This window comes from Microtus pennsylvanicus, chromosome 6 (assembly GCF_037038515.1).
Source record: "Microtus pennsylvanicus isolate mMicPen1 chromosome 6, mMicPen1.hap1, whole genome shotgun sequence".
NCBI lineage: Eukaryota > Metazoa > Chordata > Mammalia > Rodentia > Cricetidae > Microtus > Microtus pennsylvanicus.
The window spans coordinates 92,747,684-92,769,971 of NC_134584.1; positions in this window are offsets into that span (position 1 = coordinate 92,747,684).

The following is a 22,288-nucleotide window of genomic DNA, read 5'->3' on the forward strand; positions in this document are numbered from 1 at the left end:
CTATTGTTTTAAGGACTTCCGGTGACTCTCTGATCTACAATTAGGGATGGCGGAGTGGGGGTAATCTCACTGCTGGCACTGAATTTTTGTTTAACAACCATGTTCTAGAAGCAGCCCTATTCAGCCTTGCAGGGTACCTCCTTTAGATCAATTTAAAACATAAATAAAACAATGTATATTGCGATTGGTTTACAAATTAGTACGTTGCCATATATTTTTACACCTTTCATAAACTTGCCTCCCACACACATCCCTCCTCTTCTTCACTCCATCCCTGCTAAGACCTTCTCACTCCCAGCACCCCTCCCCACTGCTCAGGCTTCCTCTCCACGATGCTCCCTGTTCAGTTTCAGGGCCTCTGCAGATGCTCCAAATTCAACACGAATTAGAGCTTCAAAGCCAGGATTCAAGAGTGAGAGACAATCAGTTGAAGTGATGGTCTTTCTGGGCCTGGGTCCCCTCAGTCTGTTTTCTCATTCCATTCATTCTCCTGCAAATTTCATTACCTCATTTTTCCTTACAGACGAATATAATCCCATCTTTTCTGCGGATGAATCCGTTGATTGACGTCTAGACTGATTTCACTTCCCAGCTGTTGTGAATAGAGCACCAGTGAGCATGGGTGAACCCGTGTGTCTGTAGCAAGAGGGTCCTCTGGGTGTCTGCCCAGGAGTGGAATAGCAGGTCACATGGTAGTTCTCTAGGCTGAGAACTGTCCACGCTGATTTCCCTGATTTCCACAGTGGTCCTACTAGTTTACACTCCCCTCCCCTCAGAAGCGCACAGGGGCTCCCCTTCCCCCACATCAGCGCCAGCTTTCCTTGACAGTTGATTTCTTGATAATAACGATACCCATTCTGACGGGGGTGATTTCAAACACGGCTTTAATTTGCATTTTGCTTGCTGAATGATGATGTTTTGAACACCTTTTAAAGGACTTCCCAGCCTTCCTGTTCGAATTCCAAAGACTGTTTTCTAATTGGGTGTTTATTTCCTTGGGTTTAGTTTTCTGAGTTCTTTATACGCTCTGGATATGAATCCTGCCAGATGCAGAACTGACAAAGATTTTCTCCCATTTTGTGGTTTGCCTTTTTGTGCAACTGTCTCCTTTGCTGTACAGATGGTTTGCAATTCTACGAAGCCCTGTTTGTCAATTGTTGACCTTATGCCCTGAGCAGCCAGATTCCTGTTTCGAAAGTCTGAAGCTGTGCCAGTCTCTTGCCGTGTGTTTCTTACTCTTGCCTCTACCATTATGCGGCATTCTGGGTTTTGTTACATTCAAGGCTTTGGTCCATCTGGAACTGATTTACAAGGTGGGAGATGAGGATCTAGCTGAATTCTCCTACATGCTACACTCCCATCTTTCCCATCATCCTTTGTTAAAGAGGCTGTCTTTTCTCTTGTGTCTCCTCTTTGCCATCTTTGTCAAAAAACCAGGTGACTAGAATTGTGTGGACTTACATCTAGGTCCTCTGTTCTATTCCATTGATCTACATGTCTATTTATGACAGTATGTTGCCGTTTTTATTGCCATGGCTCCGTAGTATAACTTAAGGTTGGGTAAGCTCAGCACCACGTTATTTTAAGTAGTATAACTCGGAGTTATAATTTTAGGTCAAAAAGTGTGATACATCCAACTTCAGTTTTCTTTCTCAGTATTGATTTGGTTGGTATGGAGAGAGAGAGTGTGTGTGTGTGTGTGTGTGTGTGTGTGTGTGTGTGTGTGTGCGTGCGTGCGTGCGCGCGTGTGCGTGCGTGCGTGCGCGCGCGCGCGCATTCATGTGCACACGTGTTTCCCTGTAAATTTCGGGCTTGTTTATTTCTGGAAGTAATACCCTTGGCATTTTTTTTAAGATTGGATTAAATCTACCTATTACTCGATAATATTTTTAGTTTTTCATTGAAAGCTGGATTAGAAGGTCCTCTAACATGTTTCAGACATCGACAGGAAGTAATGAAAATAAATGTACCAGTCCGCTGGAATACAGAAAATAAAAAGAAATCTCTCCTTGATCGTGGGGAAGCCCTTATTTGTGAGAAAGGACCTCAGTAGGGTACTGTGGTTATATGGCCACACTATTTATGACTATGTGGATAAATCGGCTTTATTTTAAAGATTTTTTTTTAAAGAATTCCCTTCATGTTAAAAGAACTTTGGATGAAATGATTTGGTTCGTCTTCCCAACTCTGAGATCCTGTGTTTTATGACAGTAAACTCCCTCAAACAGCTGTTGTTTTTTAAATAACTAATTAGCGCTACCATAGCTGGCTACTGAAGTTAATTGAAGGGGGAAAAAAGCCAAGTAATAAATTACTTCAACCCATGTGATTATTTCCTTGTTATGTAACAGCGAGCATTTGGAATAGGGTTGATTTAGTATTAAGATCATGGTAACACCTACCTCCGCTCATTGCTTTTTATGCAACAGAAACTTTCCTTGGGTTACCACCTTAGTCCTCATGTCGGCTCCATTAAGTAGATAATATAATTCCCCCAACTTTACATGTCAGAAAACTTGCAGCTCAAGAGGTTAAATTTCCCAACCAAGGTTGTGGAGAGAAGTGTTAGAGCCAAGATTTGAATCCAGATTGGTCTTATGCCAGAACTTTTGTTCTTCTCCACTGTACCATTCACTGTCCTGACTGAAGGACAAGCTATGCTGTGAATACAGCCTATTTTAATTTACCTCTTTGATGACTGACTGATTGATGATTGATTGATGGGTGACTCTTCGGCAGATCAAACATGCTCTCTGCCAAGACTCCACTCGGACAAGAGAAACCAATTTTCCTACTACCTCCATTCTGTACATTTGAGTCAATCTTTATATTTCTCTGGAGTTACAACACAAAGCTCATTTAAAAGAGCCAGGGCGTGGCAGTGCACGCGTTTAATCCCAGCTTTCGGGAGGCAGAGGCAGGAGGATCTCTGTGGGGTCGAGGTCAGCCTGGACTACAGAGCTAATTCCAGGACCACCAGGGCTACGCAGAAACCTCTGTCTCAAAAAAACCAAAATTAATCAATTAATTAAAAGGTATCTGAGATCCGTAATTGTTTTTACCAAGTTTCAAACATGATCCGTTTTTACCAGAAGTAGGCCCCTTCCCCCATCCACTGTTCTACTGCTTGGCTGACTGCATGGATCCTTTGACAGAGAGTGTGTCACTTTCACAGCTAATAGACTGATATGATAGCAAACAAATGGCTTTCCATTTGGAAGAATTCATACTTGAGAAAACACGTTTCCCCCAGGACCCTCAGGTCCATGACGATGAATCGTGGCGATGGGGGTATAGCCAGGCAATTCCTACAGAGAGGGTTTTCAAAACCGGCTTCAATTTGTTGGGTTTCAACTATTTTTTTTTAAAAAAAAAATGTACCTACAAATTAGGCATGTGGATTGTTGTTTCAAAGTCTTCCTGGCTTCGTTCATTTTCATGGGAGAATAAGACAGCATTTAGCCCCAAACACTTTCCTGGCAGTGTGCAAGCTGGGCCCTAAACATTTACCAAGAAAGCGTCCGAGAGTCCAGTCATCTTTCAAACAGAAACACTGTTTAGCTACAAAGAAATCACTTTAGGACAGAGCTATTTCAAACCAACAGTCACTGTGCCTACAAAAAAAGATTCTATTTTGGCTAGCAAAGACTTCCCAAAAAGTCTCTCTAGCCATCCATGGAAAAGGAGTGAGTGCCCCCTGGTGAAAATGTGGGAAACGTTTCCATATGTTGTTTTTGGCTGGCAAGAAGGTGCAGATGTCTTCACAATAAAAATATACTCGCTGAGAGTGCCCATATCCTTGAGAAGAGCTGGCACTATGTGCAGGACAGGATCTAGAGGTGGCAAAGACACACAAAGGAAGCGGGAAAGAGGGCCCGCACCAGAACTACACGTTTAAATGCAGGCAGGATGCTACACACCTATAAGCTCAGATGGAAGCTGGAATGGATGCTGAGGCAGGAGGATTGTGAGTTTGGGGCCAACTTGGACAGCATATCAAGACTATTTCAAACAAACAACAGTAAAGTGGAATATCCACAAAACAGAAATCCAGTCGACCTCCAAGCTTGCACAGCTCCAGGGACCCCTAAAACTTTCAGTCATTTGGAACCTTCCAAACTATTTGCACAGGGGTGAAGGGAAGAGGTTCTGGCCAGCAGGATAAAGGTAAGGCAAAAAATATCTCAGTGGTTTTTAGAGTTTTACTTTCCTGGCCTGTGACATACGTTATCTCAAGTTGCTGGCTTCGTTTTGAGCAAGATGACGATTCGGTTCACATTCAGCCCTCACCCATCCTACCCGGGGTGAAAAGAGAACCAATTGTCTTGTCGGAGGGATCTGTAAGATTAAACACATAGCCGGTTGGTTCTGTGGTGCCACACTCTTGAGGCTGGATGCTCTGCAAACCCAAGAACAGAAGGGCAGGCCTCTAGTCCGTAACCAGGGAACCGGCCCAAGGGTCTGTTCACTGGCAAGACCGCATAGATGTAGCTGGACCTTGCCAGTCCCCCACACATCCGGCCTTTCTGCACGACTCTATTGTGGGGCTGTCATTCAAGATTGTGCCTGTGTGCTCTGGGCTGCTGGGGGTGGAGAGGATGAGGGAGGAGCATGGACTTAGACTTTGGAGCTGGGCTCCACTCCCAGCCCTACTTCCCTCTTACTGTGCGATGGCGACCAACGTTAACCCTTCCAAGACCCTCTCACAACTGCCCACCAAAGACAATCATAAGCGGCAGTGGTGTTTACGGCTCTGATTGGTGGCGTGAACCAGGGAGAGCGGGACCTAAAAATAAGGCAAACTAAAGTCTCGTGCAATAGCCAACTTTAGTCAGAGCATAAGGCAATTTATACTCTGAGGATAAGAGTCACCGTGTAACGTGTGCAATCACAAAGACCTGCCACACGTGGCAAAGAACTGTATTTCCATAGAGACACATGAATAACGACAGCTGAAGTTGGCTCACTCCTCTCGGTACACCTGGGAGGAGGACAAAAACACATTCCAAGAACACTTCTGCGTTTTGAAAAAACTGAGGTCACAAGACTCGTGTCTTTTTCTTGGAGTTTTCTCTCAACACTCAGAATTCTCACACGACTCCATTCTTGGACTGTATCGGGACCCAGAGGTTTGAAGGGTAAACAGTCATAAAACATGAAGCGTGCCATCCCAAACACGGAGTAGACAGTCTGTGTAAAAGACTTGACTTCGTCCTTCCTTCTCAAGAGAGCACAGGTCTCCAAGTCTTTGCTGAGGTTCAACAGCCAGATCATCACCCAGAAAATGATTCTGAGGAACAGCGTGAGTTGTGTTATATCCAGAACGGTTCTCCTGGGCCTGTGAGATTCCACAAAGGCCTGATGACCTGAATTTGATCCCAGGATCCCACAGATGAAGGAGAGGAACAACTCCTGAAGCATGTCTTCTGATAGCCACACTTGAGCTGTGGCACCTGGGTGCCCCAACACAATGGCAATAATAATAATAATAATAATAATAATAATAATAATAATAATAATTTTAACAAAAGGTTCTCCTCCCTTCCTTTCACTCCTGCTCCATTTCAGCATACTAGAGATAATAAAAATAATAATAAAAACTAATTAGGGGGTCTTCAAGACACAACAGATACTCTACTAAAGCTATCTTTAACTTTATGATTATCAAATGTATAAAAGCATCTACTTAAGGAGTCAAAGAGTTGTTCAAGATTACATGAAACTCAGCAACTGGCACTCTTTGCTCCACTTTCGTCTTGACTCACAAAGCTCCAAAGAGAAAACGCTGGCATGTATCTGCGCTTCTCTAAAGAGCAAACCTACTATGGTATCTTCGGTGGTTCCTTCTAAACATTGTGTTGACCTGCTCCACTTCTGATGAGAACTGGGCTTTTATTCATTCCCCTTGCCTCACCAAATACCCTTGTCCCCACACACTCTTCTCAGTAAAACCATTTGTAGTTTTGTCCGACAATATTCAGTGTTGACATTTTGGCTGTCCAGTGGTGAATAAGCTAATATCGATTGTTTTCTCTCCTGTGTAGTTTTGGTTCCTCTAGACATAATAACTTTATTTTTTCTCTACGTCCCCCCACTCCTGCGAACTTATCACTAATACAACTTAAAACTTTCTGCCTTTTGTCTAAATCTCTTTTCAAGACATTAGCTGCTCAGCTATCTAGCAAGTTTCTTTTCTTGGAGAAAATCCCCTAGAAGGCTCTGGAAGGTGCCCGATTTGATTCGCTTTCTTCTTGCGAATGGGTCTCCTCTTTGCTGAATCCCCTCTCTTCCTCCTTGGCAAATCCTCTCTTCTTTTGGATGGAACACTTAAGTAGCTTCTAGGGGATGGGATTTTTTTTTAACCTAAAACATCTTTATTCAACCCTCATATTTCCTTTCTAAGTACTAGACACGAATAAATATTTAAAATATTGCTTGAGGCAAAAAAATGAGGACAATGAAACAATAACAGCAAAAGCTTTTGACAAGTTTTATCATATATACATCTGGAAACGTCCTTTTAGTAAAAGAAACAAACTTAAAGCCAGACCAAAGCAAGGAAGCTCCCCTATTTGGGGCACAAACCTAAAGTAGCTGTTAGTGACATTTCTTAGCATCTCTACTTCCCAGTAATTCTCTCATATCATGCTTATCTGTCCCTTGTTTGATAGTTTGCCTGTGTACATATTTCCAAGTGGTGACCATTTCTCCTTCTATTTCTCTAGTCTTCCCATGTCCACTATGTCAAGGGAGAAATCTGAAACCATTCTGCTTCCTGGCCCCTCCCTCTCCTCTCTCCCCATGGTCCTGAGACCTGTAGGCCTTGTGTACTTATCATCACTGTACTGAGGACTTTAGGGAGCGGGGGTTCACTTCCTGGGCATTCGCCCTTTGACTCTAAGAAATTGTTTCCTGTTCAGGAAAGCCCACTGCACAGATCTTAAACGTTCCAAACTGAACCTCTCTGTTAGTTACTTAGAGATGGAAGCCTTTATTTTAGCTTATGTTTCCAAAGGGATGAGTGCTCATCATGGCAGAGAGAAAAGGAAGCAGGCATGGATGCAGGAGCAGAAAGTGGAGCACTCACATCCTCCACCTTGAACATGAAGCAGAATCACATGGAAATGCAGCTAGACTATCAACACCCAAAGTCATGCTCCGGTGCTGTGGACCACGTAGTGAAAGACATGTACCTGTGGAGGACATTTATCACCCAAACCACCAGAGTCTAAATGGTTTTACTTTCGGTCTCTTTTTATTTTGAACTCTACCTTCTGGGAGATCTGTTTGGCTTATTTGTTATTCAACTGAATCCTGTCTATTAACCAGGCATGTACATTCCATTCATAATTATTGTGGTTCTATTTCCTAAGTGTCTCTTTTATAAAAACTTCCCTGTTTTTGAATGGGAGATGAAACAGCAATCAGGGTTTTTTCCCCCCCTTTGGCATTGTTTCCATTTTTACCACATTGTTTTTTATTATTGTTTTTCTTTCTTTGTTTGTTTGTATTCTTCAAGACAGTGTTTCTCTGTGTAGCCCTGAGCTGTCCTAGAACTCTCTTTGTAGACCAGGCTGGCCTTAAACTCACAGACATTCTCTTGCCTCTGCCTCCCAAGTGCTGGGACTAAAGTGTGCACCATCATCGCCCACCTTTGTTGTTCATTTTTGTTTCTAGCTGTCAATTAAAATTTCTTTTAAGTATTGTTAAACTCAGAGTACAGGCCCCCAAAGACCACCAAGAGGGTATCTGAACTGGCCTTCTCCTGTAATCAGATTGATGACTACCTTAACTCTCATCATAGAACCTTCCTCCAACAACTGATGGAAGCAGATACAGAGATCCACAGCTAGCCCGGGGTCAAGCTCCCAGAGTCCGGTCGAAGACAGGGAAGAGTGATATGAGCAAAGGGGTCAAGACCATGACTGGGGAAACCCACAGAAACAGCTGACCTGAGCTAGTGGAACAGCTGGGGAACCTGTATAGGTCCAAACTAGGCCCTCTGAATGTGGGTGACAGTTGTATGACTGGGGCAGTCTGTGGGGTCATAGATAGTGGGACCAGGATTTATCCCTAGTGCTTGAACTGGTTTTATGGAGCCCATTCTCTTAACCTTGTTAACTGTTGATATAGTGGAGAAGGCCTTGGTCCTGCCTCAAAGTGATGTGCCAGACTTTGTTGACTCCCCATGGGAAGCCTTACCCTCTCTGAGGAGTGGATTGGGAGTGGGATAAGTGGAAGTGGGGGGGGGTGAAGAAGAGGGAACTGGGATTGGTATGTCAAATGAGAAAAGATTGTTTTAAAAAATAAATTGAGAGAGAGAGATACAGAGACAGACAGACAGACAGACAGACAGACAGACAGACAGACAGACAGTAAAAAGAGGGGGAAAGCAGATTGGCAGCTACAAGAGGCCGATACTGATGTGAACTTCACCTGACCTGGCTGAGCATTTCCCTCATCAGATGTCCACAGATGTCCACAGATCAGACCAGAGTTCCCTGAGAAGCCACCTGTCCTAGAGCCCCAGGAGACACCAGGCTCTGAGCAGTGTCCAAGGCTGAGCGGATGGGTACGCAGTCTTCACACCCTATGCTTTCAATAGGATGACGGCGCTGCTCGGTTCTTGTCATGCTGAAACAAACTACACCCACAGAGGGAGGAGGGGACCTCTACTGAGGGGGTGCTCTCATCAAACTGGCCTGTAGGTATTCCTATTTTCTTGATTGATGGTTATGTAGGAGGGGCTGTCTCGCTGTGGCTGATACCACTCCTGGGCAGGTAGCTTTGTAAAAACAAAGCAGGCTGAGCAAGCCATTGAGAGCAACCCAGTAGCCAACCTTCCTGTCCTGACTTTCCCTTCATGACAGACCATGATCAGGACATGTGAGCCAAAGAAACCCTTTCCTACCCAAGTTCCTTTTGGTCATGGTGTTCACCACAATCAAAAGCAAACTAATACAGTGGCCTGCATTCGACAATGACAGGGGTTCCCAATTCAGATAGCCTCTGCTGACCCTCACTGAAGGATAAGCTCCCGGACTTTCATTAGGATGAAGACGGGACAGTTGGCGGCTGTGGCCATGGAAAGAAAATCAGGATCTAGAGTCCTGTTTGTTGGTCAGTTCTACTTCCGTCTAGTTTGGAGGTATGAGGCAAAATCTTACCCTTGAGCCCATCCTGGCCTGGAACTCTCAATCCGCCTGTCTTTGCCACCTGAGTGCTAGGATTACACTTGTGTGCTACCATGCCCTGCTTTGGGATTGTTCTTCAATACGTTCAGTAAGTCCTCCTGGACTGTGACCTCTGCTTTATCTCATTCTGCCATGAGCCCTTGGATTTGTCATTTAAGCGGACTGGATTTTTATTCTTCACCTCCAGGGTAGGGTTCCTTACTGCAGCACTTGCTGTCATGGTTATCTGTTCCTTGTTCCCCATATGTCCTTGCTGTCCTCTCTCCCACCCACTCAAACACACATGTACACGAAGCCCCTGGGAATTATACATGACATAAATATAATCTTCCTCTAGGGACATGCAATAAGCACACCCATTTCACAGCTGTGAAAAGTACTTCAAGGAGAGTTTCCCCAGGAAAACACAATGATTTGAGGCACCCCTTGGCCATCAGATGAGGCCCATGAGACTCCAGGATCTTATTTTTCATTTCCACACTTCTCTGTGGCACGAGGAAAAAGTGTGGACCTGGAGGGAAACACAGTCTGAGGTCCAAGCTCCCATGGCAGGAGAGGAAAAACCACAGAAGCCTGGGAGGCTGGAGAGACTAGATAGACTCAGAGGCTAATTATACCCCTCATTCACTCCAGGCAAAGGTATAGGCAGACATACACCAGCATGCACACAGGCTCTGCTGAAACCACACAGGCTGAACCCCAGGCAAAGGCTCCTGACCTTCATATTTTTCCAAACAGCAGAGTACATGGGCCAATGTTCAACCCTGGCTACACACATGGGCAAGCAGATTACAAATGCTTTAGTCTGAATGCCCCTTCTTAAAATTTGTATTTAGGAAGCTAAAGAGACTGCTCAACAGTTCAGAACACCAGATGCTTTTCCAGAAGACCCAGGTTTAGTTCCCGGCACCCACATAAACTCACAACTGTCTGTAACTCCAGCTCCAGATGAGCCAATGGCCTTTTCTGGCCTCCTTGGCCATTGCATGCACGTGGTACACAGACATACATGCAGGTAAAACATACACATAAAAATAAAATTTAATAGTTTATTTTATTTTTACCTTTGTACATGTTTCTTGTATGTCAAGTGTATTTTTCTCCTTCTCCTTCCCTTTCTCTTCCCCTCCTTCCTGTTTATTACCTTTGTCTCCCTGAACACTTTCATCTTATATAGAATACATGTCTTCAAGTGACTATATAAAGTCTTGGAACAATAAATCATAGAAAACATATTGTATTTCTTATATGACCTAATTCATTTAGCATCATTATCCCCATCCAGTTGCATCCATTTTCTGCAAACAGCATGCTTTCATTCCTCTCTGTGCCTGAAAATCCCGTTGTGATTACATTCTAGATTTTTCTTCTCCATTTGCCCCTCCTCTTCCCCTCTAGCTCTTCCTAGATCCCCACCACCCTATCCCAACTTCCGGCACTCTTTTTGATTTTAATAACCCACCAAGACCAATTGGCGCTGTCCATACACAATGGGTATGAGTCATCCATAGGAACACTGTCAACCTACCGGGGACCACATCCCTAACAAGAATCAGTTATCCATATCCTAATAGCCATCAACTCTAGAGAGCTCCTCACCTGGGGGTGGGGTCTCCTGTGTCTCCCTTTCACTCATAATAGGATGTTGACTGGCTTGCTCTTGTACAGGTCTTGTGCAGGCACAAATCTAAGATTTTATGACTGCAGAGGTCCTGACGTGTCCAGAACATGGTTTTTCTCTGAGCCTCCCTGATCTGATCTCTGTATCTTACAGTCTATCTGTCCCTCTTCCATGGTGTCCTCTGAACCCTGTGAGGAGGTGGTATGATGTTGATGTCCCATATATACCTGAACACTCTATAGACATTTGTCCTCTACAATCTGACCAGTTGTGAGTCTCTCTATCAACTGCTATCTGATGCGAACAGAAGCTTCCCTGATGAGAGCTTGCAGCTGCACTAATCTATGCGTATAGAGACACATACATACTCAGAAGCCAATCTGATGTCGTGTCCATTTAGTGAGGTAGAATTAGGAGGCTCTGTGCTCCCTGGTCATGGGTCCTTGACAAATGACCTTTTAAAAACTAAATTATGTTCACAGACTACAGGCTCAAAGAGAGGCTGAAACTGTCCAACATCTACCTCCCCAGTGACTGGATAACCTTGACAGAGCAGGGCCGACAGAGGATTTAGGGAGGTTTGGGGGTCTTGTTTGGCTCTTGTTGTTTTGTCACACATGGAATACACTTAGAAAAAAAGTTTAGATTTATGTGTTAGGGCCAGTTGACTCCTTGTTTGTATCGTCACATTGGTTCAAATAAGAAAGACACCTTTAACATACCAAGTGTTGGCAAAGATGCAGCAGATCCAACTCTCAGGCATGCCTGTGGGAATAGGAATCGAACCATTGCTGCAAGAAGCTATTTCACAGCATGTACTAGCCTATGATCCAGCCAACCAATCCAAAGTGTGATCCCAATACAAAGGTTAAAAGTCAAGAGAAGACACTGTTACTGTGTTTAAAACATAGCCACCGGTCTGGACAGATGGCCCAGTGGTTAAGAGCACTGGCTGCTCTTCCAGAGGACCCATGTTCCAGTCCCAGTACCCACATGGCAGCTCACAACTGTCTGTAGCTTCAGTTCCAGAGGATCTGACACCAGAGCACATAAAAATAAATAAATAGATAAATAAAGTTAATAAAGTTAAATAAATTATTAAAGTAAATAAATAAAAATAAAACATAGTCACAGTATTTAACAGCTCCTCCCATCCAAAGATGTAGCCTGTTTTCCCAAACTCTGAATTTGGGTTAGCCACATGCTTTGGGTGTGATTCCAGAGTCTGGCATCAGCTGTCTTAAAGCTTTTACTCATGCCTTTTGGAACACTACCCTGAGACTAGCACGAGGGGAAGCTCGTCTAGTCTACCAGCGAATGAGACATGTGGAAGAGACACTAGTTGTCTTCACTTAATGCCGGTGCTAATAGCCAGATGTAAGACTATCTTGAATCTCTCATTCTAGCTGAGTGCAGTTGCATCATGGGTCCACGCAGAATCAACAAAGAAATCCACAGAAACATGAAAGATAACACAATCTCCTTGTTATGTGTTTGTTATGGTTTCATTCATAACCATAAGTACAAGAATTTTCTATAATATTCATAGCAACAATATTCATAGCACTCCAAAATACTACCCAAAATGCCCACCCATGTCTAAATAGATAAACCATAGTCGCTGTATGTAGAAGGCCATTGGGTGGCGTGAGTAAGGGACCTAACACCTGGAAGAACTTCTCTCCCTCCTCTTCCTCCTCCTCTTCTGGTCTCCTTTGAGACAGCCTTAGCCGGCCTGCTGGAACTCACTGCAAACCAGTCTTACCTGAACTCAACAAGATCTGCCTGCCTCCTAAATGGTAGGATTAATGGTGTGTGTAACCAGATATATGTAAGAACTTTAATGGGAGTGGAAGAAGACAGACATGGTCAAGTAGGCACAGGTAAGATGTATAGGTAGAAGGTAGCCCATGCTACTCAAAGACATGGTAATTTTTCCCTATGGAGACAGGGGCTGAAGGGAGAAAATATGTAGGTCTAAAGTGCTAGAAATACAGTTTCTCAATATGAGTAGTTAGGGTGTGGGTACGTTCACCCTTGTAGGGCTTCAGCAAACTGAAGACTCACCTCATGTGAACATGTCTGTTGGCGTGGAGTACTTCCAAAAGAAGTTTAAAATGGGGGCTGGAGTGAACCCATCTACAAAACACCCTCACTCCTAAGGCTCAGGGAATATTGCAGAAGAGGGGGTGTAAAGATAAGACGGTAGGAGCCAGAGGACCAGGGACTTTGCTGTGAGATTGTGTCTCCTCACACAGAAGCCACACCCATAGAGTGTCACAAACATGACTGCCCACATGTGAATTGAACAAGGAGGACACCAATGAACATGTCACACTGCGTGGTGCAAATCCCAGGAGGCCTCAACTCTCCACAAAGAACTAGAGACAAGGGAGTAAAGCTTGGAGTGGGAGGGTCACCCTCCCCAGGGAAGAGTACACAGTGGGCTGTCCAGGGCCAAAGGGTCAGCCCTGAAAACATACATATGAGTAACATCGTATGCACTCTACTGGTTATATTGGGGACTGTAGTCTCAGCTACTTCAGGCTGAAGCAGGAGGATTAGGATTAGGTTCAAGGCCTGCCTGTGTAATACAATAGGGCCATGTTTCAGAGAGACAAGGAGAGAGGGAGGGAAAAGAAGGAAGGAGGAAGAGAGGAAGGGAGAAGTGGAGAAGGAGGAGGAGGCCTAAAAATGCCCTTCAGTTGCTCAGCACACACTGTCTGGTGTGCACAAGACCCTGGTTCTACTTCTCAGTATCATAAAAAAAAATAAAAACTGAAATTTCGCAGAGAAAACTAAAGTCTGCACCATCCACAATGTGGGCATTTCCTCTTTGCTCTCTCTAAAATAAACTTGATAGCTTTATTTTACCCAATGTTCTTTCAGAAGTGCCAAAGAGTTCGACAAACAGAAATCTATACCCAGATAATAAAAAAAGAACCAGAGTCCAGAAATAAAATATGTATGAATTTATTTCCACATCAACCCTGCCCCCCATCCCATTATAGTGCAGGAAGTTTGTTAGTTTATTTAAGTTACGAGGAGAGAGAACCATCCAGTTCTTAAATCCTCAAGTCTCACGATTTAGAATCAAAAATCCAGCCTTCATCTGAAGCTTGGTAAAGCAGCTCTTACAAGAGCTACAACGGAATGAGTAGCAGGCTGGTGTATTTTAGAAAAAAAGAAAAGGAAAAGAAAAACCTGGAGAAGTTGTGGTTCTACAGAACGTAAAGGCTGATCTTGGTCGCTGGACAGGCTCTTTCTTACACTAGCTGATGTATTGAATCTGGGTTACTATGTAAAGTATGGAAATTCAGATGTGTTGTTGTTAGCCTAACACATATATCTTAGCACACACCCCTCTAGAACTATCTCTGCAACCAGGTCGGCTTGTTTTTCCCCACTGCCCAGAATACAGAGTGCAAGCCCTTTGCACACAAAGGTAAACAAGGCAGTGTGCTCTTTCTCCCCCTGCACTGTAGTAACTGGGCTTTGAGTTTTCCCATTCGTTTGGTGGGGGCAGAAAACGCTGCGTTCTGTTTTGCTTGTGCTTAACCGGAGGAATCCCCTAAAGCTTGGGGTGGGAAGCGAGATGGTGAAAGGCTGGCGGTTGATTCTTTTGTTTGATTTGTATTGTGCATGACTAAATGTATTAGATGTGTTGGATCACAGAGAATGTGTGCCCATGCAGCACAGGGCTGTGGAATCTGTATGCGCTTCGCCTACTAATATCGGCTGCCTTTTCCCGATACAAATGGCCTCCACATTGCTTAGCATCTGAGCCACTTTAGAAAATCAGAGACAGAGTGTGCTCCATGAGTCTTCCGTAGAAAACCTGAGCACCCTTCTAAAACCTTTAGAGGATGATTTTTCCAAGGTTTTCTATTTTTATCCTCCTACCAAAAATACATAGCAGAATCAGGAGACAGAGTCCAGGAAAGGAAGTGATGGACAGATGGTTTGAGAAATCACTCTTCATGACCCACCACAAACTGTAAGCAAAAGTACATTTTTAAAAAATCTAATCTAATCTTTTGAATAACAACACCCCTGAGCTTTTGTGACAGGGGACTCGGGCTTGCCTTGGTCACACCCTATGATGGCTGGAAAGTGACTGACTCAAGGGACAGGCCGTTCTCCACAGACATTGGTTGCTTTTTTTTTCTTTTTTCTTTTATTTTTTGCAACAGACAGGGCTCCTTCCAGACACCAGGAGAGACATGGGCCATCGACAGGTTTGCATCAGCCTTACCGTCCTTGTTTAAGAAAAGAAAATTGAGATTTACTTCATCCTAGAAGTATGACCAATGTCTTTCTTCAAATCTCAAATTTTTTTTCAGAGAAGATTTTCAATTGAAGAAGATTATTACTTTGGGGTGGGGGTGTGGGGAGTACGGGGGAACCTTTGGCAACATCTTTGCTCCAGATTTGAAAAGAAAAAAGAATGGCTCACCAAGAGGATTACTGCCAGCTTTATTGCCCTGTCACAAAGCCAGGTACTTTGAGTTCAAAACAAAAGGTGATGTGATTGCAGGGACGATCTGGCTGCTCCAGGCCCTCCCTCTGCTCTGATATAGAATGTTGAAGAAGTCTGTTTCTTTGTGCCTTGGTTTCCCCATCTGCAGAAGGGGGGGGGGGGGGGGGCTTTGCGCTAGATTATCCTTAAGGCCTCCAAAGCTCAAAGAAATCTTAAACTCAGATCTGTCCCTGCCTGCGTGCCAGTCAGCATTCCGAGCAAACAGGCTTGCTCCACTGAACGGCTGTTTCCCCCATCCTCCTAATTGACGATATTTTATACCTGAACGTACAGTTTCATCGCTCACCTACCCCATATCATTTAAGGTCTCCCCTTTCTACTTTGAAGTTCAAAGAAAGAGAAGACTTTGTATAATGAGGATGGCCCCTTTGAAATGCTCCCCGTGCAGCTGCAGGCTGGCAGATTCTGCACCCGAGCGAGGAAGCTATTGTGATGCAGATGTGCTCCGAGGAGCCTCTGCTGCACGAGCATTTCCACGGGCCTTTACTGTATTTCTTCTATTATTCATAGAACACAATGTAAATGAAGCCATAAATTTTACCCCCCACACTAGATGTAGAAAGAAGATAATGGAAATTGTGAATTATGAATGAATCTCTGTTATTGTAATTCCTTAAGGATTCTGATGGAGATGAACAAATGCATGCAAAGACACAGACTGGAAACTTTCCCGCCTGCGTCCTCACTAATGCCTCTTGGAATGTCACAGGGAAGGGGACAGACTAGAGATGATGTTGGGTTCACATTTACCTGCCAAATAATCTCAAGATGATCTACCTAAGCTTGCATGTATCCATATTAGTCTCTTTCTGAGGGTGAACAAGAATGGGTCTCCCAAACATTCAGGCCTGTCACCGAGGCGCCTAAGCAGAAAACCCAAAACCCACCCTGAGTCCCACGCATTTATTCCTCTTTCAGAAACCTGGAGGGAGAGAAAGCAACAGTAGGTAGGAGGGGGAGGGGGGGAGCAGTGTCTTTCTCAAGGAGATGAACCTGATGTCTAATGAAGTCAAGGATGCAGAGAGTCGTTCCTTCTAAGTCTGTTTTAATAGCAAGAATTCTGCTCAATGATTCTTTCGACCACGGTACATGGTTTCCCTAAATAATGGCAGCAGGGCACGAGACTCGGAAGCCGTTCTGGTTTGGATAACAACACAAAGTGATTAGAAGCACTTCACTGATGTGAGGCAAAGCCTCTGGAAAATCTCAGCCTTAATCCAGTTCCGTCCTGTGCCAGGCTTTTAGAAGGTTAGAGCCACCCCACCCCCCACCCCCCAAAAAACAAAATTTGAGATGATAGTTAACAGTTCAAGTGTCGTTCGGAAGGAGTTCGCTTCTGCAAAACTCCCAAAATAGATTTTTGACATTTTTAGACAAGGAATATGCATGGAGAGATGAAGCTATAGGCACAAGCAAACTTCTGTTCGGTAGCAACTTCTACTCGCAGGCACAGAATCATTTAAAATGTAGATGTGCTCCAGCAGGTAGGAGTGAGAGATCCTCCAACAGAGACGCTAGCACTCACCACAGCATCGGAGAAGATGCAAGGCCAGACGGGAGTCCCTGGCCACAGCAACCCCCCTGCATCTTGGCGGCCTTTCCTACAACCGATCTTCAAGATAGTTCAGATTTGGTCTTTGCAGTCTTTAAGAGCAAAGTGGATGCTTGTGTTCTGGTGTTACCATCTGTAGAACTTGAGCGATGAGGTGACTCGGAGGCCAAGATGCCACCCTAGGTGGAGGACTTAGGAGGAGGGCCGAGAGAGTTAATGTAGGGTTTCTACTAAGAGTTGGGTCTGGGAGCACAGACAAGGTCACTGAACTGCTGGCCAAAGTGGAGATAGCCTTTGCCATTTGTCAAAGGAAAGGCTACTACCTCTCCAGCTCCTAGAAGCTGAACAACGAACTTCAACCTAGACCAGTAGTCCTACTGAAGATAAAGAATTCATTCCCAGGGAAGGGGAGGGTGTGGTAAATGTGTTTATCAGACATATTCAGACATGTTGCTTAAGGTTGTGAACACAGAACACTTGAACCTTATTACCCTGGAGCCTGGAAATTAGTTTCCTCTTTTAGAAAAGTAGAGAGAGAAAAAGAAAAATTCAGTAGGAGACAAGATTTTCCTTTAAAGGATGACCTGAACATCTAATGAAGTCAAGACACCAGATGTTTCCCCCGTTCTATGTTTGTTTTGATAATGAGAATTCTGGTATCCTTGGAATTGACTGCTCAAATGACCGTGTAGACAAACATCTGTCTGGTCCACAGACACCTTTTACCACTGCTGCCCTCAGCCAAGGCCCCACCATCTCTTTCTTTCTCGTAAGCTCCAGGGGATCGTCCAGCATCTAAGCAGGAAGTTAGAGCATAAGACAAACAGAGGTGGTGGAGCATGGAGAGGGAGCTGCAGAGATGTGGGAAACATAGAGTGGTCACCAGGGACCGAGGGGCATCACCAGGGGGATAGCCTAGAGAGCTGCAGCAAGCAGCTAATACCCTGAAACGGAAGGCAGAGAGGGCACAGGGAGGGTTCTAGAATCCGGTTGCTCCCTAAGGACGGGGCCCAGAGGCTACCTGCTAGGAACAGAACTCGGTGATGAAATGAAGCTGGTCTACAAGGTGCCACCAGAAATAGGGGGAAAGGTGAGGAGTAGTAGCATCCAGTGTCTCTCCTCTTACCCCCGAAACAGTATCTATCAGAAGCCAGCTGGGCAAGAGCTTGTAGCAATCAACCCTGTGGGCCAAACCAAAGTAGGAGAAGGGAGAGAACGACTCCCCAGACAGCAGGCAACGCCTTATACATCCGGGAAATCTACGGGATGAGCAGTCCCACGTGTTTTCTGCTCTCTCTGAAATTCAAAGCCAAAATTGAAGTCTTGTCTCTGCATTCCTGCTAAGCTGGGGGAAATGAGTGTTGGGCTGGTACAATTGGGAAGAAACACAAGAAGCTTGCCTGGTGTGGGTAACATCACTGATATCTCTCGGTTGCATGTTTTGCACACTTTACTTTTCTAGTGCCAAGCTCCTGTTACCTGTGTGCGATGGCCTTGTTACCCAACTCCCCATCACTGTCTCCTCAGCTTAAAATTTACTGCTTACACGAGGGCGAAGCCCCGTTGCTTTTCCCACACAGTGGTTCTGTTTAATAAATGGCAGGGCAGGCAAATCAGCTCTTTCCCATCAAATGGATGAGATGCTTCATCTATCAACATGAACATCACGTGCGCAACGTATTAGTTCTCCGTATATTTCAGGCCGATGGTACCAAGAAACAAAGACCTGGACTCATTCTTCAAAGTGCTGGGTCATGCTTCCTTCCTTAATGCTACTTCTCTCTGTAACATGCCGCACATTTTTGAACAAAGGCTGTCTTTCCTGGCACTATTAAACTCTCACATTGTAGAAATCGTGTGACTCATTAATCTATCCTTATCTGCAGAGTCTGCCATATAGCAAGAATTTCATGAGATTTTACAGACTGAGCAATAGACGAATTGCAGAATAGACAAATAAACAAACAAAGCCAACATATAGGAATAGTTTCCAGCATGCTAGGAAGACATTTCCTCCTTGCAGAGAGAGCCTGGCCTTTCACATAGACAAAGAAGGGAGCACCAAAGATCCAAAGATCCTGTGTACCTCAAAATCATCTGCCGGCCAGCTTGCCGTGGTTACTGAATTCTTCGCACAGATTCATTTCTTAAGGTTCGTCCACGCAGCCATCCAGCTGTGCCTCTTAAGCAGGTGTTCTTAAGGGGCATTTTGAGACTCGATTACAGGAGAAAGTAGTTGACAATGAAGACATGGACTGAGGCTGCAGGGTGTAGTATTGGCTGGGCTTGGAATCAGCTGTTACCCATTAAATTAATTCTCTGAGGAACATAATTTTTATGTCTGATTCTCCCGGGAAACCATTCACTTTAGTGTGGAACTTTGACAATCAGTTTTAAAAGGCTATTTTTCTTTTCCTGAACTGTGTGGGTTTTCCCACACAGTTTTTAAATGGAAGACTTTCTTTCTACAGAAAACTTATCTCAGTTATGGCTATGGTGGTATTTTTTAAAACATCAAAATATTAACGTATATGGATAGAACAAGGATCAAGGAGTAGGCTCCCAAATGTAGTGGCTCCTCAGAGTCGTCACGGGCTCCTCAATGTTTGTTTCCACTCTTTTCTGAGAAATTGGGATGTAGTCAGCCTCCAGTGCACCCTAAGGCCACATCAGACCTTGAGGTCTCATGGGGTTTCCATGGGGCTCACGATGCCCACAGACACCGTGGACGGCATGCTCACAGTCCTGACAAACACTAAGCTCTCTTGGTCACTTGCAGCCTAGCCAAAGACCTTCTTGCATGATGCAGGGGTAGTCATGCCAGCCTTGTAGCCCAGAAGAGCTGTGAGGTGGCCAGGTTTTAAAGGGTCGCTCCCGGAGAAGCCTTCCACTTCCCATGATGCTTGCTGCCTTGCTCCTGAAGCCCATCTCTTAGAGCAGAAAACTTTCTGTGAGACAGTGCACAATCAAATACACCTATGGCGTCTGTCAAACCCCGCCAATACAACAAATAGAGATCTCCTGAATAAATTCAATAAGATTCCGAAAACTTTGTTTCCACTGTATAAAAGATTGGACACAGAGGGTACCATTAAGCTTCCCAGATGCCTCTTTCCCCCCACCCCCACTTCTTCTTGAATTTATTTTACTTTTTAGTTTAGTGTGAGACAGAGTCTCATTAATTTATCCAGGCTAGCCTCAAACTTCCAATCCTCTTACCTCAGTCTCCTGAGTAGCTGGGATTATAGGTGTGTGCCGCCATGTCCCGCTGATAAACTTATTTTAAGCCCTGCCGCTGTCACTGAGCCCAAAGTTATTTTCTATACTAATGGTTATCAGCCAACTATGTCTGACTCTTTTTTTTTTTTAAACAAACCATAAAGTGAGGTGTCAACTCAACACCACGGTGAACACAGAACCAGAGAAGGGTCATATGTTGGGGTTCTCTGTTCTTTTATTTTACATACTTCTTCTATGTGTCCAAACAGACCAATTCAGTAAACATATGGACTGTCTTTTAAAATGGGATTCACAGGGCTATATAAGTAATCATCATTGGACACTTTCCACCACCACCACCCCTGCTTACCCTGTCCCCCGCCTGCCCGCCCGTCCAGTTTCACGGTTCCCCGTGACCTCACATGACAATTCTTTCAGTCAGGCCAGCTTTCTAATGTACACTGGATTCCATTTCCCCCATCACAGGTAGCGTGGGACCTCACCATACCTGTAAAAGGTCTTTAATGAAGAAGCTCTCTCCAGCCTTGGGGACAGTGACAAAGAAAGAAACTGTAAATTCATAGCCACTGCAGAGGGACAAAGGCGAGGTCTGGGGACATCTGCGGGTAAGGGTCAAAGAGGCTGAGGAAGAACAGATGAAAGGAAAATGATTCATATTTAATGGGAGACTGCATGTTACAACCACATCCAGAAGCACTGCCAAGGCTTGAGGGGAGCTTGGGAGTGAAGTCCTTGCGGTCTGGATCCTCTCAGGCTTCTGTTCTGACTCCTTGCCCCCTGGTGGGGACAATTTAGGAGGTTGTAGAAGCTTTAAAAGGTGGGGCTTAGCTGGCAGAAGGGTTTGAAGGTTCTGTCTGTCCTGGTTCCGGTCTGGAGTCCCTGCTTTCTGCTCTGAACCACCATGGGTCTCCACTGCTATGAACTGAGCCACGCCTTCCCCATCATAAGGGACTGAAAGCCCATGAGCTAAAATAATCCTTCCTGCCTTAAACTGTCTCTTTAAATATTGAAGCCATGGTGATATGAAAAGAACACACATTTCTTCCCTCTGAATTCATTCTCTCTTTCTGTCTATCTGTCTGTCTGTCTCTGTGTGTGTTTGTGTCTGTCTGTCTGTCTCTCTGTGGGTCTCTGTGTCTCTGTCTCCATCTCTGTCTTTCTGTTTCTACCCCCACCCCCACGCTCTTTCTTTCTTAGATGGGATCTCACTATGTAGACTTGACTGACCTGGCCTGAGACTAACTCACTATGTAGACAAGGCTGGACTTAAACTCACAGAGATCCACCCACCTCTCACTTTCTAGTGCTGGGACTAAAGGTGTGTGCCACCACACCCAGCCCCTTCTGAACTCTTGAGTAAATGATAAATAATTATCACCATGTATCATTTACGTCCAAGTAACTTAGAACTAATCCCAGTTTTGAGCAAGAGATTTTGAAGCAGCCCTCCACCTTAAAGAGGTTAGGTTAATTCATGGATCAGACATTAATAAAAAAAGTGTCCGGTTAGAACAATCAATGTAAATCTGACCACAATATATCCAGATGTTGGTATCCTAGGCAGAGAGAATCCCGTCTTGCCTCCTTACTTTCTCAGAGGCCTCCTCTCTGATTCTAAAAGGCCAAGTCGCTTCCAGCCCTGGAGGCCTTTATACACAATGTTCCCCAGTGTGCAATGATTGTCCTACTGCGTTCTACATGCACAAATCCTGCCTCTCAGATGTCTGCTTCCAGTGTCTTCAAGGGATCTGGATAGACTAGATCTCTTGTACCTAATGCTACAGTTTCAGTGCGTTGGATCCTCACCAAAACCAGGATGCTTGGCTTCCCAATGTATCAAGTACTTGAACTTCAAAGAAGTAAAGTCCGGAGGAAGTACTGGGGGAACGAACACCTTTGAGGAAGGATTAATGCTGGTCTTGAGTAAACTAGCTCTCATGAGAGCAAGTGGTTATTAAGGGAAAGAAGAAGTGAGCCTGCCTTTGTGCAGTGGATGGTGGTTAATTCAGAGACTCCCAACAGGTCAAAGGCAGAGGGTGCTCAGGCACAAATGGAGTGCTCTCAACCTCCCTAACGCTGCGGCCCTTTAACACAGCTTCTCAGGTTGTGGTGACCTCTGACCAGAAAATGATTTCCTAGTT